Source organism: Castor canadensis, chromosome 10, assembly GCF_047511655.1.
Source record: "Castor canadensis chromosome 10, mCasCan1.hap1v2, whole genome shotgun sequence".
NCBI lineage: Eukaryota > Metazoa > Chordata > Mammalia > Rodentia > Castoridae > Castor > Castor canadensis.
The window spans coordinates 102,280,799-102,295,594 of NC_133395.1; the positions used below are offsets into that span (position 1 = coordinate 102,280,799).

General features: G+C 43.1%; 1 protein-coding gene across 8 annotated transcripts in view; it reads left to right on the forward strand.

The window, feature by feature from the left end:
* Positions 1–259: 259 nt before the first annotated feature.
* The window catches only part of Thrb (thyroid hormone receptor beta), a 407,107-nt gene continuing 392,570 nt past the window's right edge, over positions 260–14,796 (forward strand). For 2 of the 8 annotated variants that reach the window (XM_074043799.1, XM_074043808.1), the window contains exon 1: positions 932–1,051. The gene's annotated coding sequence lies outside the window, so the exon portion shown is untranslated. Of the gene's footprint in view, positions 516–591; positions 616–931; positions 1,052–1,323; positions 1,485–14,796 lie in introns of those variants that run through there. The other 6 variants (XM_074043796.1, XM_074043806.1, XM_074043809.1 and 3 more) reach the window with 5 other exon arrangements.

The following is a 14,796-nucleotide window of genomic DNA, read 5'->3' on the forward strand; positions in this document are numbered from 1 at the left end:
CCTGGGTACTCGGTATTTTTCCAAGTAATTTAGCTCACAATGCAAGTTGCCTGCTTTATTTTCTCTCAATCTAAACCATGGTCTTCACGACTTCAGGTAGGAGACATCTTACAGCATGTATATTTGCCAGATCAGAACTCTTCAAGGATGTTATTTTTGTCTTCCGGGTCTTATTTGCATATTTCCTGGGCAAGACAAAATAATGGGGCGTCCGCCCCTTTAAAAAGGACCTGTGGAGCCAACCCTGCACACATGCACACCCCTCTCCCAGGATGGGGTGTGCGAGAGGAGGAATGACCCCCTTAAGGGCAAGCAAGGCATTTCCCAAACTTCCATTCCCGGGTAGCGAGGGCGGTGAGAGAGCTGCCAGACGCCCGGGCCAGCCAGCCGGGGGCCCAGGAAGAGCCCGAGCGCCTTGACGTCCCGACACGCGCCACAAGTGGTTTGGGGGCGGAAGGAGGAGCGCGCGGCGGCACGGGCGCGCCTGTCGGGCGGGCAAAGAAGGCCGCGCTCGTGTAAGCACCCCCACTTGTCACTCACCCCCATTCCATTCCTTCCTCTTCTCCAACTGGAGGAATGACGCCCAAACTCGAACCTCCGCGCGCCTGCAGTCGGGTGGGTGGGCGCGTGGCCACCAAACCCAGGACAACGCCAGCACCCCTGGGAGGGCGCGTGGCGGAGGGCACGGCGGGGATCGGGAGGTCGGGGAGCGCCTGCACCTGGGGCAGGCAGGTGCGGAGGCGGCTGGCCGGGGGCGACATGTGCCGAGGACTCGGGGTCCGGGCCAGAGGGGCCGGCCTGGAGAGTGCGTCGGAGTGAGGTCCCCGAGCTGGGTGGAGGGCGTCAGCACCCGCCGGGCGGCCCGGGCGGCGACGGGGTGCGCGGCCAGGAGGCCATTTCCTCGCTGCGCCCCTGGCGGAGCCGGGTTTGCCTGCTCTTGGCCGCCGCCACTACCACCACCACCGCCACCGCCACCGCTGCGCGAGTCGGCCCGCCGGGAGGGCTGGAGGGGAAACCAGGTCACCGGTTCTCACAGCCGGCGCGGCCCGGTGTAAGGCAGCGCTCGAGGGGATCGGGCAGGGCCTGCGGGGGGCGCGGAGAGGCGGGGACTCGGGCCCCCGACTGTACCTCGCTTCCTATGCCTAGAAAAGTGGAGTGGCGAGGAGGGCCGGCGCGGCCCTGGCTTCGGCCGCCTCTCTCCGCTCAAGGAGTTGACATTTCGTAGGAGTCGCGCGACGCCTGGTCGCCTGCGCTCCCCGGGACCCCGCCGCCGGGAGGAGGGGGCGGAGGAGGGTGGAGACTGCGGGGCTTGGCCAAGGAAGGCGCACATCCTCGGGCGGGCGGCCGTGACGCGGCGGGGATTAACTTTGCATGAATAATGTGAGTGCGCTCGGAACGGAGACCTTCTGCTCCGGGCTTGGGCAAGCGCCCGCAGGCTGCCTTCAGGGGCGCGGGCGCCCGACCCGACCGGCTCCAGGGCACCGGTAATTGGGCGAGAGGACAGCGCGTTGGCATCTCAGGGTGGGGGCAGGGGAAGAGGGGGGCGACTGTGGTCGCTGTCCAGAGGGTGGGTAGGATGGGGACGCGTGTCGCAGGAGCCCCGAGGGGCGAGGGCGGCGACGCTGGGCGCGCGCGGGCTGCGGGGGTGTCACCCTCGGTACCTGCCTCTGCGGGGTTCTGCGCCCCGGCTCCGGGAGGAGGTACCGGCTTGGGGGAGCCCGGCGTGGGCAGTGGTGGAGCTGGGTGGCTAGGGGCCCCCTCCTTTCGCAGTGGCTTGGTTCCTCAAACCCCAAGCCCGGTTGTTGACAGGCTCCTTGGGAAATGGAGTTTGGCATCCTCAGCGCCGAACCCAGTGGAAGTTTCCATGAGGAGGAAGTTGTGTGACACGGGGGTTCGGAAAAGGTTGGCAGGCACGGGGAGGGGCAGTTTAAAGGGACTGTGGGACGCCTGTCCCCCTTTTTTGCTTCTGCCCCGGAACTCCAGGTTTTGGAAAGGAGAATTCTGCTGAATGTTGGCGGGCGCTGTGGCCGGTGCCTGGCGACTCGGCTTCTCCCCGCCTCCTTGGGAAATCGGTGGCGGCTTTGCAGCCTCCCGAGTCGCGCTCCTTTGCTTTGCTTCTCTTGACACAGCATCTTCCCCTGGGTCGCCTGGAGTTGGTTGTGATCCCAGTTATGTCAGCTGTGCATTCACCCCCAACCCTCGGGCAGGGACTCATTTGGGGGAGTTGTTATTCCTAGTGCAGTTCGTCCTTCTTAGTCTCAGTTTTGGAGGAGGATTTCCCAGTGACCACTGTAGGATTATTATGGGAGCTAATTCTTAAGCCTTCTGATTTGTTTTAAGGAGGGGGGATGGGTGAAGATTTTTTTTAAAATTAAAACTCAATGTATAATTTCCCTAAATGGGAAAATTTCAAAGAAGGGTAGAGAAGCATTCGTAAAGTGAGTCAGAAGTAAAAGAGTTTACCTGAACAAGACAGGTTCAGACTCTCCGTCCTCCTCTCTCCACATTGAGAATTTGTGACTATTCAAACATCATGCCTAATCAGTAAATGCATTTGAAATACATTTGACAGTCTTCCTCTCAACTCGTCACTGGCCTTAGATACTAGTGAGATTCGATTGTGAAGACCTGTTGTGAAATTGATGAAATTAAGTATTCCTGTACAGGGTATTAATACAACACGTCGGTTTTTATGGTAACTCTAGTTGACCATGTAGACCTGTTGGGCAACATCTTTCCATGTGTGACCTTAGTTTAATATGCTTATTTACACTGTGAGAATATGCTATATGCACTATATTGCAAAAGAATAACATGCATTTCAGTGATAATATTCCATGATTCATTCTGAATACTCACAGTGACTGATCGGCTCCCTAATTCACTTCTGCTTAATTATTTCTAATTCTGAAAGAAGCTCTAAGCTGGGAATCGTTAATGAAAAAGGTGTTTCCATACAGAGTATTTTGAGTTGATGACTTTTAGGATGTTTCATGTCAGTTGGTTGTGTTTCAGAGTCTAACAAATTCAGTAGTAGGTGATTTGTTTGGGGTATTTTATGTGAAGAGATTGATGGACAGCCGTTTATAATTTGTGCATGCTAAAGAGATACTATCAGAACCTTATTTTTAATTAATTTCAGAATTTCATTATATATTGGAAGTAGAAACATCTGCTCATAAATACATTTTGGCTTTATTTTTGTAAGTGAATGTAGATAATGAAAATGTTTTTGTTTTCATATGAAGCAATCCCTGTTGGCATTACAGTGTAAAGGCATAATTTTCTTGACACTGGGAAATTGCTATATAAACTCATCAACATTACAAAGAGGAATAAATATCCCATCTCTCCCCTTTTAGCTTCTTTGTAGTGAATTCTGCGATAACTGAAGATGAATTAAGACAACTCCCTTCTAATCCAGAATCTTTGGGAAAAGGTGATTTTTTTTTTCCTTTGGTGATGGTACTGGAGTTTGAACTTAGTGCCTTGCATTTGCTCAGCAGGTGCTCTACCACTTAAGCCATGTCCTGGTCCACAAAAAGGTGATTTCTTAAAATCTCCTTAAAAACAGAGAAAGTTGAGGGTTCCTTTCTTCCCTGGAGTGTTTGCAGTTGTTTGAAGCATTCATGGAGTCACAATTGAGCTTACATGCTTCTTTTCTTAGTAAGCTCATCTTTTTGATGGAAATCAGAGTAAAGGTGATTGGTTTCTTTAGCTCCTTCTCATTCTAGTGTAAGAGTATATGTCAGTTTCTTAGAAAACCCTTCTCTGACCACTGGGGCAAAGGCACTCTCTCCTGTGGCCCTTGTCTTTCCTTCCTCACTCTGGTTTGCAATTTGAATTGCTCTTTTGATCTGATACCTGTCCCTTACCTTGTTGATCTTCTTCTAGAAAATGAAGTCCATGAAAGCAGGGATCTTGACCATTTCATGCACGCTTTACTTCTAGGCATCCAGAAGAGTACTTGGTGCACAGTAGGTGCTGGGTAAATCTTTGTTGAAGAAATTAATAGCTGTGCCCAAACATTGTGTTTCCCAAATGCCTGACTAAGCATTACTAGTAGGTGCCAATTGGACATGCCAAAAATCTGTGGCATGTGGGTGTGCATGTGTAGGCACCCCCCATTTAGTTCACTATCTGACTCCTCTCCTCTCCTCTCCTTTCCTCTCTTCCTCTTTCTCTCCTTCCTTCTTTCTCTGACAACAGCTGGCCTGCCATTCTATGTAATGACAATGTAGAGAGTTCTACAAGTTCCTTTGGGGAGGTATTTGCCTTGAGTACATGGAAATCCTCAACAGCAGAGTTTGTTTTGTATGTTCCCTTGATTCCCTGAAGACATTGACCTTCAACTCCCTGAATTTTAGCAGAATCTTTATTTGTTCCAGAGGCATTGTCAGTACTAAGAGTGAAATTCCAGAGACCAGACATCATTGGGTGATAGCAATGACTTCTCACTCAGCAGGTCTTGGCAGTCCTTCTGGCATTGGCAGCTCTAAGGAGACCAAGGACGTACAGTGGTAGAATTTAGGCTGCAAAAATAGTGGTTGTAGAGGATCAAAATGGGACAGGCATGATCCAGAACAAGAGAGAAATAGTCCTTAGTAATAGATTTGTAAATAACCTAATTGTTGCCATATGTTGTAAGTAAAGTCAGCCAATCTCCACCCTTCCCCTCCACCTTTGTTTTGCCCTTTCATAAATGTTCTGAACCAGGTGATGGTGAGAAGTATTGCCTTGTCTGAGTTTTCAAGTGGCTAGAATATGATACCCAAGAAGTCATCTTCAAATTATTATTCATGGAAACTCTTGCCAACTGAGAATAAAAGGAAATTATAATTGTAATTATGGTAATTTGTTTTTTTATAGAGAATTAGCTGTCAGAAATGTCTGAGTAAATGCATAGTAAAAATCCCATAAAATGATGAGACTGTTAAAAGTGGAAAGAAAAGAAGGACCAACACCTTGTAGAATAAGAAAAAGAATTGAACTAAAATACTAAGTGCTTACTGCTTTAGATTATTTAATTTAGTTCTGAGCTTCATAGTAGACAAGTTAACAGAAAAAGGGGACCCAGAGGTGGCAGGTGGAAAAGCTGATAGTGTAGATTACATAACATATGCAGAGTACTTACCATGGTGCCTGGCAACTAGTGTATATTCATATAAAATATCAAATCATGTCATTGACAGTACTTCATCTTTGACTCTATAGAAAATGAAGCAAAGTAAAAATGTCGACGGCTTAATGAAGAAAAGTAACCCAATGTGAATTTATCTCTGGGGACCTGAGCTGCTGTGATCCAGTGGTGGAATTTCTGGTTATAGTCCTCAGTGCTGAAATAGAACTCAGGAAACCTAGAGGAACGAAAGGCTAACATGTTTGTTAAACTAACTTTCTCAGATATCCAGTGTGTCAGCCAGGCTTTTGGCTACAGCAATCTGAGAGGACAGTACAGCCAGGTACTTGAAAATGACACAAACTTCCCTGAACAAGTGGCACTGATGCTTTGTGCTTTAGTCTCCACAGTTCTTATCCTGTTTCCATTTCTGCTTCACCGCTGAATTGTGATGAGAGGTTATGTGTGGGTTTACTCATCCTTGACACCCAGTGCCTCATGAGGTGCTTGACATGTGAGCACAGGTGAAACTTGTTGGCAGAAATGATGGGTGGGGGAGAAGAGGTGGTGCTTCTCTTCCCCTTCTGTGTTTGCACTGAGTGCCATCTTCTAACTTGGTCTTGCCCAAAGTGAATGTTTGCTGCCTGGATTGCATCATGAGTCCAGATCATTGCTGTTTTGCTAGAAGGATTTGTGCTACTGTCAAAGCTGGTTGAGCAATGCCTGGGAAGTTCACTTCTTGCTTGATTTAAAGTGATTTTGATGCTATAGTTTGATTTTTCATTCAGTCTATAGACATTTGTGGATGTACTATGTGCCTGGCCCTGCTAGTCACTTTGTGGTTCAGTGTGTAGCCAGTAGCACATCGGACAATGTACATAGATCAAGAGTAAGAGATTTTGCAATGCTTTCCACTGTGATGAAATGAACTTGCCTATTGGAGTTTTCCCTATGACCCCTTGGCTGAAATAAACACACTCTATTTCTGTGGAGCTTATGGTCTTTGAAGCTCAGGTATAGTGTAAATTCCAGTGGGATTCACCCATGATTCTCTTGTATCCAAATGGTGTGGTGTTAAGTATAATCAGGCCAGTGAGTTTCTAACTAAGGATGCTCATTTCTCCATGCCAAGTTCCCAAATATGTTAGGCAATTATGACACTTAAGCAAGTGTCATATCCAAATCACTGACTCACAAAGGAATCTGGCCAGGTGACAGAAGAGTGATCTGCATTCAGTGCTAATGTTCTTTGGTCCCTGCTGTCCTAATTTCAGAGGACTTTGGAGACTTTCTGTACTGGCAGCTCTTCTAGTGCAGTACTATTTTTATTGAGAAACTGAGCTCTGCTGGGAACTCAAGTGTCTTTTCCAAACTGAAAGTTAGGAGGGCCTGGATTAGAACTCAGGAGCCTTGACTCTGTCTGGGGAAGCATATTGTATCATTTCTAGCGTGAAAGTCACATATCCCAGAAAGAAACTCTCTGGAATATGTTTCCAATGGATGTGGATGTGCTTGCCTCAGACACATTAAATTTGCACAGCCTATGTGCCTACTTTCAACAACCCAGATAACTGAATTTGAGACTTTGGCCAGAAAATATAACCCTGAACTGTCTGTTGGACGATGCTTACCAAAAATTAAATGACATTTATGTAGACATATTTGAAAGAAAGAAAAATCAAAAGACATATTCCTGGTCCAACTTGGCACTGTGAAGAAGTTTCTAGCTTACATATCTGAACCTTATCTTTCTTAATCCTGATTTTTAAAAAATTTCCCACATGTTATTCTTTATTATACACATACACACGTATGTGTATGAGCTATAGATGAGCTACATATAATAATTAGGAACGTTTGAACTCATTTAAGTTCCTACTGCCAAAAGAGGGCCTTCTGGGAATCATGGCTGACCTCTGTGATCAAGAATTTAAGGATTTATCAGAAAATCATGAGTGATAAGTTGATTGAAGCAAAAGCATGGACAAACGAGTGCATATTGACAACAGGTCTGTCTGCTTTATTTGGGAATACATTGCTTGGCTTCTGGAGATGTGGGAGTGTCTATGATGAGCAGAGTTGAGAGGACAGTCATGAATTTAGTGGCATAATGATGATTTTGACATCTAGAAAGCCATTGAGCATTCTAACCTGTGACAAATGTGGCTTATTGGCTCTCAGACATACTTTCTTCACTCAACTCTGTTTTTCTCAGGAGTCTGTTTCTCCAGGCTTTACCAATATTTTTTGAGAACAGGTGCTCAAAAATAATTAATGATAACAATCACAATGGACTTGTCTTCTTTTTCACATTTACCTCCCATCTGTATAAATGTCTCACCAACTTGCATGTCCATACATGCAGAATCTGTCTCTGTGACAAGTATGTGTCATGTCTTCACATAGAGTGACAAAGGCACTTTTGTTTCTGGTATCTGCTGTACTTCCTGGGCCCAGATTCCAAATCATGGTAAGAATGCTATTCACACTGTTGTCCCAAGCCACAAATCCCATGGTCACTTGCAGTCTCTTCTCTTACTCCTGGATATGTTGGCAGACCCTCTGTTGTTAATTGTGTTTATGTATTTTACTCTATTGTCAATTATATTTGGGAAATCCTGAGTTTAACAACTTAATACCAAAGTTGCAGAACCCATTTTCATACTAGTTTGTGTTGTGAATGTTCAAGGGTGGGGGGAGGGCAGGAAGCAAAACTTATTTGATCACCATATTCGTGTGTGTATGTGTGTGTGTGTGTGTGTGTGTGTGTGTGTATGTGAGAGAGAGAGAGAGAGAGAGAGAGAGAGAGAGAGAGAGATAAAGAAAGAGAGGGAGAGAGAAAGAGAGTTAAAGAGAGGGAGAGAGAGAGAGAATAGAATGGCTAAAGTTCTATGTAAGAGGTTGTGAGGAAAAATTTGCTGTATTACATTTTAAAAATAATGTTCATTCATGTTAGTCTCTAACTGAACTTCATAATAAGTAATAAATCAAAGCAGCGGTGGCTAGCTCCACAGTGGAACCTTTTGGCTTTTCATTAAAAAAAAAAAAACCAAAAACTCTAGCTGTTTGTATACAACACTAGTTAATACTGCCATTAAAGTGTTTTACAATGATGTAAAAACACTGCTAAATTTGTTACTTTAAAAATGCTATAATAAGAGAAAACATGCTGTCTTTGGCTTTCTGAGCCTGGCTAACTTCACTTAAGATGATGTTCTCCAGTTCCATCCATTTGCCTGCGAATGACAGGAAGTTAAGAAGGTGAATATGGTTGATGTACTTTCTGTACAAGAATGAATATAAAATTTTAAAGCTGTTGAAATCACTATAAAAAGGGAACTAAGATAGAAAGGAGAAAAATAGAGGGGATGAACCAATTGGGGTTAGAATATATAACAGAGAAATGTCACAATGAAACTCCTTGGATAGCTAGCTTATACACACAAAAATGTCTTTTTTTCTTTTTCAAAAATGAAGAACAGGAAGGTAAAACAGGTTTTTTTGGGGGTTGGCGCCAGTGGGAAGAGGGAAGATGTTGAGGAAGGGTGTAAGAGGATGAATGCAGTGGAAATACTGTGTACTCATTTATGAAAATGAAAAAATGAGACCTGTTGAAACTATTCCAGGAATGGGGAAGGGAGGATAAAGGAGAATGATGGAGGGGGTGAATTCAGCTATGATATATTATAAGAACTTTGGTAAATGTCACAACATATCCCTAGTATAATAATAAAAAATGATTAAAAATGCTATAATAATAATCTATATCCTCCCTTTATTTGTAATGTTTAAGTCAATAATACATGAACCAGTTTTTTTTTCCTGTTGTGTATGTTTCTGTTGACCTTTTAAACTTCACCTAAGCTTCACCATCATTTCTGTTTTACTTCCAATATCTGGAAATCTCGAATGTGTTTATATCTAAATTGTAGCTACAACAGGGGGAAATTCAGTCTGTATAGGGCAGTTTTACTTTTTCTTTTAAGAAAATGGAGCCAAGAGAACATTACACAGAAAATCCTTTTTATGAAATAATGAAAATGATGACCTATATGGAGAATGAGCCTATCAGTTCATCCTGTGCTGTATGTAGTATATGTAAGAATTGCCCTCCTGAGGCCTTGTGGAAAAGCAGTCCTGTATATTTGGACTGTTAGTTTGGTCACTCACTGTATAGGTTCGTAAACATAAGGTGAGGGCATGCTCTGGAATGTAATCTGCATGCATTCTTTTACTTTTAATTAAGAATATGGCTCTGGGCTCATTACCCAGCACCCCACCCTGTAAAGGACAAAATCAAGAATATGTGTTCAGATTTAACAGAATGGAAGTTGAAACAAAACTAAATGTTAAAAAACATTTTTCTCCCTTGGAGTCTGTCCCTCCATCTACTCACCCATCCATCCGTGACAAATGCATGGGGCATCTCCTAGCTGCCAGGCACTATGGTAAGTCCCAACATTTAAAACTTCTCATTAAAGTGCAGTGCAGAGTCTCCTGGAACAATCTATAGGAGTGATTTAGCATAGTGATTCAGTGTTTCTCAGCAGCAAGAACTGTTAGCATTTGGGGCCAGATAATTCCTCTGCACCCCCACACTACTGGAATCTTAGGTCAGATTAAGTCTTTATTATACAGGTCCCTACTGTATATTGTAGGATGTTTAGCAGCATCACCTGCTTATTCCCATTAGATGCCAGTAGCACCACTTGTGGCAATCGAAATGTCTCCAGATAGGTCTACCAGGAGGTAAAACTACCCCCACTGAGAACCTCTACTGGTATATAGGCTGTGTGGTGCGAATGTGTGGGTTCATGTATTGACTTCACCTGGCTTCATTGTGTGTGCTCAGTTTCTTAATATGCGGAGTATAATGTAATAGTCTATAATGCGAAGGTTAAATGAATCAATGCAGTATTCCACCCGCAGTTAAGTGCTTCTAAGTTTAGATTCATAGTAGTGTTAGTATTAATACTGAACAGGTAATATGGATAAGTTCCATAATGTAGTAAGTGTAGCATACGGTGGGCGTATACAGGATGGAGAAGGAAGGACTCTAGGCAGAAAAAACGTGAAATACAACATATAAAGTGAGATGAAACAGTGAAGCATTTGGGAAAATATGAGGAGCCAAGTCTGTGTGTAAAGATAAATAAATGAGACTGTTGGAGCAGGAAGGCACCAGGTGATGAGGACTTTCCTGGCTATACTAGGAAGGAGGTCTTGCCTTGATAACATGAAGACACTGAAGAATGTTCCACAAATCAGATTTTTGTTTTAGTAGAGTTCTTTGGGATCAGGTCTTGAGTGAAAGAGTGTAGAGGTGAAGAGCGCAGAGACTCTCAGAATAATCCACTGAGAGGGATAGCGGGGGAAGCTGAGACAGCTACATGTGGCTTGATGTCTTTGGGAACAGATTTCACTCTTTCCAATATGGAAACATTTTTCTAATTTTGATAATGAATATTTTTAGCATGCTAGCTTTACATTTCAAGTTTAGTTTGAAAACAGATTATAATATTAGATTCTCTTAAAAATGTTTCAAATGAAGGTCAGAGATCACCTCACAGCCTCTTCAGAGTTGTATGTGACTTGAAGGTCTATTGTATGTGCAGTTCCTGTGCCTGACAGAACCCTATTGAAATGACGTTGATGTTGTTAAGATTCACTATTGAATAAAAAATGTGGATTTTTCTAGCTCATTGGGATTTTACTTTTTGAATGACCAAAATAAGAGATGGAAGAGGAATATGAATGAATGAATGAGTGAATGAATGAATAAGAAGATGGTATTATGGAAATACCACCTAATTAATATTAAAATATTTTGAATAAGTCTCTTCATTTATGTGAACTTTAATTTCCTTAATGATAAAATGATAAATATAGGTCATCTCAGTTATCTTTAGCCCAGGTGTTGGCAAATATTTATGGCCATATAATAAATGTTCTAAACTCTTCAAGGCATAGTCTCTGATGAATTGACTCAAGTCTACCATTATAGTGAGAAAGGAGCCATAAACAACAGGTAAACAAATGGGCATGGCTGTGTACCAATAAAACTTTATTAACAAAACAGATGCTGGGCTATAATTTGCAAACTACTGATATCCCAGTATTGCCCAATAGAAGTATAATGTGAGATACACAGGTAGTTAAAGCATTTTCTGATAATCACATTATAAATAGGTTAAAACAACTAGTGACTTTAATTTCATTACCGTATTTTATTTTACCCAATATATTAAAATATTATGTATTCAATATTAAAATCGTTAGTGTTGTATTTTGGAATTTTGTATGTTTAGAAAATAAACACGTTAATACAGATATCAGGGAGCAGAGGCCAGTGATGAGTGTTGGTATGTGGACAGAGGTGTTGAAGCCATTTTCCTGGCATAATTTTAAGAGCTTTAGATTGTTCAGATGATTTATTACATAATACCTTGACTAAAAAAAATGACTTTCCTAGTATTTATTCTAGTGTTTATCCTATAGTTGCTTACTAAAATGAGGCGCCTCTCTTTTAGTCAAATGGATGTTTGTTTTCTTCCGAAATTATAAATGTACATTATCACGTGTTCAGTTCCCAATAAGGGAACTACGAAGGCATGAATAATAAACATGAGGCAAGTGAAAAGAAGAAGCATCCCTTTACCTCTATGTGTATTTTACTTTTCAGAAAACTTTAATTGCATTCAGGAGGGCTGGGGTTGTGTCTCAGTGGTAGAATACTTGCCTATTATGGAAAGGTTCTAGATTTAATCCCCAGCACTGAAAAAAAAAAGTAAGGAGATACAAAGAGCACATAGCTTGAACTTAGGGCCATGCACTTGATAGGCAGGCACTCTACCATTTGAGCCATGCCCTCGACCCACATTTTGGATTATTAAGAGATAAGATGTGATAATTATTATGCCAAGTGAGGATATGCAAAAAATAAAAATGATACACCTTTGTATTAGCCTGGGTATGGTTATTATTTATGAGTTTGTTTCTGCAAAATATTATATTTTTGAAAATTAAAATTTGCAATATTAACAAGTTAATCCTGGTAATAATGTTTATCAGGTACAGATTCAGCTATTCTTTGCATTCCAAATTATGAGAGAAGTAATGCTCTCAATGCTTAATTTATTTCTGGCTGCTGACGGCAGTCTCTGGGGCTCAGGGAATTCCCCAGTAAAAGGTTCCAGTAACATTACAGAGCATGGAGGAGAACCTCCCATTCACTTATTGGCCTAGGATATTATGGGGAGGGGTCTTAGGTCCTGGGTTGTTTGGGAGCTGGGACACTGGAGAGAGAGAGACCAGAGGGGTGGAATGTGTGTAGGGGCTGTGGAGATCCATACAGGCATCAAAAACCGGCTGACTGGAATGCCTGGCTGTGCCACCTCCTAGCAAGTTCTCTGGCAAGTTTCTTAACTGCTTTGAATTTCTGTGCTATGGAAATAATACTAGTATGCTTTGCAACTCTTAGAGGCTGAGAAAAGAAAGTTCCTCAAAATTTTAGCCCTGGAATCATTTGGGTCCTGAGAGAACTGCTACAAAAGAGAATGTTGGTGTTGCATGAGTAGTGAGTGCACTGTAATGGAGAGATGTAAATGCAATTGTCCCTGGCATCCTTAGGGGCTTGATTCCAGGAACCCCTGTGGACACCAAAGTCTATAGATGCTCAATTCCATTCTATAGAAAGGTGTAGTTGTGCGGGGAGTATATCTCAGTGGCAGAGTTGTGCTAATATTGCATGTTTAGTCACCATTCAAAGCTCATATTTGTCAATGAGACATTCCTTTGCTAGATTTTAAGTTCCAAGAGGGTAGAACTATGTGTTAAATGAGTTCAGCGCTGGCTGGGAGGCATTCCCAGTAGGCAGGTACTGAGCAAAGCTTTCTTGGTGTTTTGGCCAGCCACATGTGGGCTGTTTTCATATAATTAGGATGAATCTAATTTTAAAATGAACAACTGAGTGTCCTCAGATGAACCAGAATATACACTTTCAAGGCCCTGCTGTCCTGCATTATAAATAAGGGAATAGGTTGTCCTGCAGAAAGTCTCGGCTGTTCTTTTCTTTTCTCTTAAAAAAAAAAAAGAAGAAGAAGTGATCCACTCACATCAGATCTGAGATAGAAGATCTCTTCTCACTAACTTGGCAAGAATTCAGGGCTCCAAAGTGGAAGTTCTCCACAGAGATGAAACCAAGCAAACATTCCCAGTTTGAGAATTTGTAAGGAGGTGTTCTTCAGAAAGACTATGACCAGAACCCAAACTTGGTCGCTGGATTCCTGAGTTTTTCTGACACCAAGGACTTTCTTAGATGACAAGTTTCAAGTTTCTGCCAGGAGAACATTCTGAGACCAGTGTCCAGCAACCTTGTTTTCTAAATTTCCTTTATGCTGATGTAAGGAGCACCCCCCACTCTCCAGACACAGAGCTATTACAGCATCTCTCACAGCTCCTAGCTTTTTTTGTGGCCTTTTTTTCCTCTTAAAATGTTTAGTGGTTCAGAATCCCTGTGACATAGAAGATGTGTGTCTGGACATCACTCCAAGGGATTTTACAATCCACTTCTTTTCATTGTTTTGAAGTGTTTAAAATAGCTGTTTCCTTTTTGTTGTTTTGTGGTTTTACATCCCCAGTGGTAATTCATTAATGTTTCAGTGACCTATGGTAGTCCTTGCTCTTCATCTTTGCCTCTTCCCAGCCTTCAATAAGACCCCCTTCTCAGAGTCATGTACTGTTACTTATTAGCATTCTTGTACAAATTTGACTGAAGGGGCACTGGTGACTAAGAGGGATTCCTATGCTCCCGAATCATTTGATCCTTGCCATTCTTGAGCAAAAGTTGTGTTTTTTTCTTGTTCTTTGGATGGAAGAAAATGGAATATGCCTGAAGTTGTGTTTCTGATGGACCGGAAGTGGGACCAGAGCCTGTGTCTCAGAGGAAGCTTGATGGTTTAGTTCTGTGCTCAGGACCTCAGGATAGAAAAATTATCCAGTTTCTAGCAATCTTGGGCCTTCTTAAGGGAGGAGTTTCAGGAGGAGCACTGGGGAATATGGAGCTCCAGCCCAGTATTCCTCTAAGAGACATAGTCAAGTACAAGTTATCTTTAGGGGAAGGTGAAGCAAACACCAATGAGAGGATAGAGAGTAAACCAGGGAAGGGGTGACAGCCAACTGTTTGGGGGTGACTAAACCAGTTACCACTGTGGGCACCTGAACTTGGTTACAATGAGGAAATCTGGAGACAGCTGGAACTCAAGGTTGTCCCAACCAAGAGGCAAGAGAGCAGGTGTGTGCTGCCTCCTTAGGAGACCAATTCCCTGGCATTTTTGGACTACCACTTGGGTGGCTGAGAACAAGCATCCGGGTAAAGGAAGGGCAGTTTCTGACCATCAGAAGACAAGGCAGTGGGTAGTGATGTGGCCAGGGTACCAGTGACTTTGGTTTTTTTTGTCACTGGCACATTACCATTCAGGGCAGCCTAAAACCCCCACTCCCCTCCCTCCCCTAGACTTGCTGGCCTCCTGTGGGTGTTTGCTTGGATCTCAGGAGCTATAGACAGGCTTTGGCTGGAACAGTGGAGCCGACCACTCCAGCAGTGGCTTAGGATTTACTAGAGAGGGTATTCAGCAGGTACAGCCAGATCTCCACTCCCCCACGCCCAGCCCTGTGGC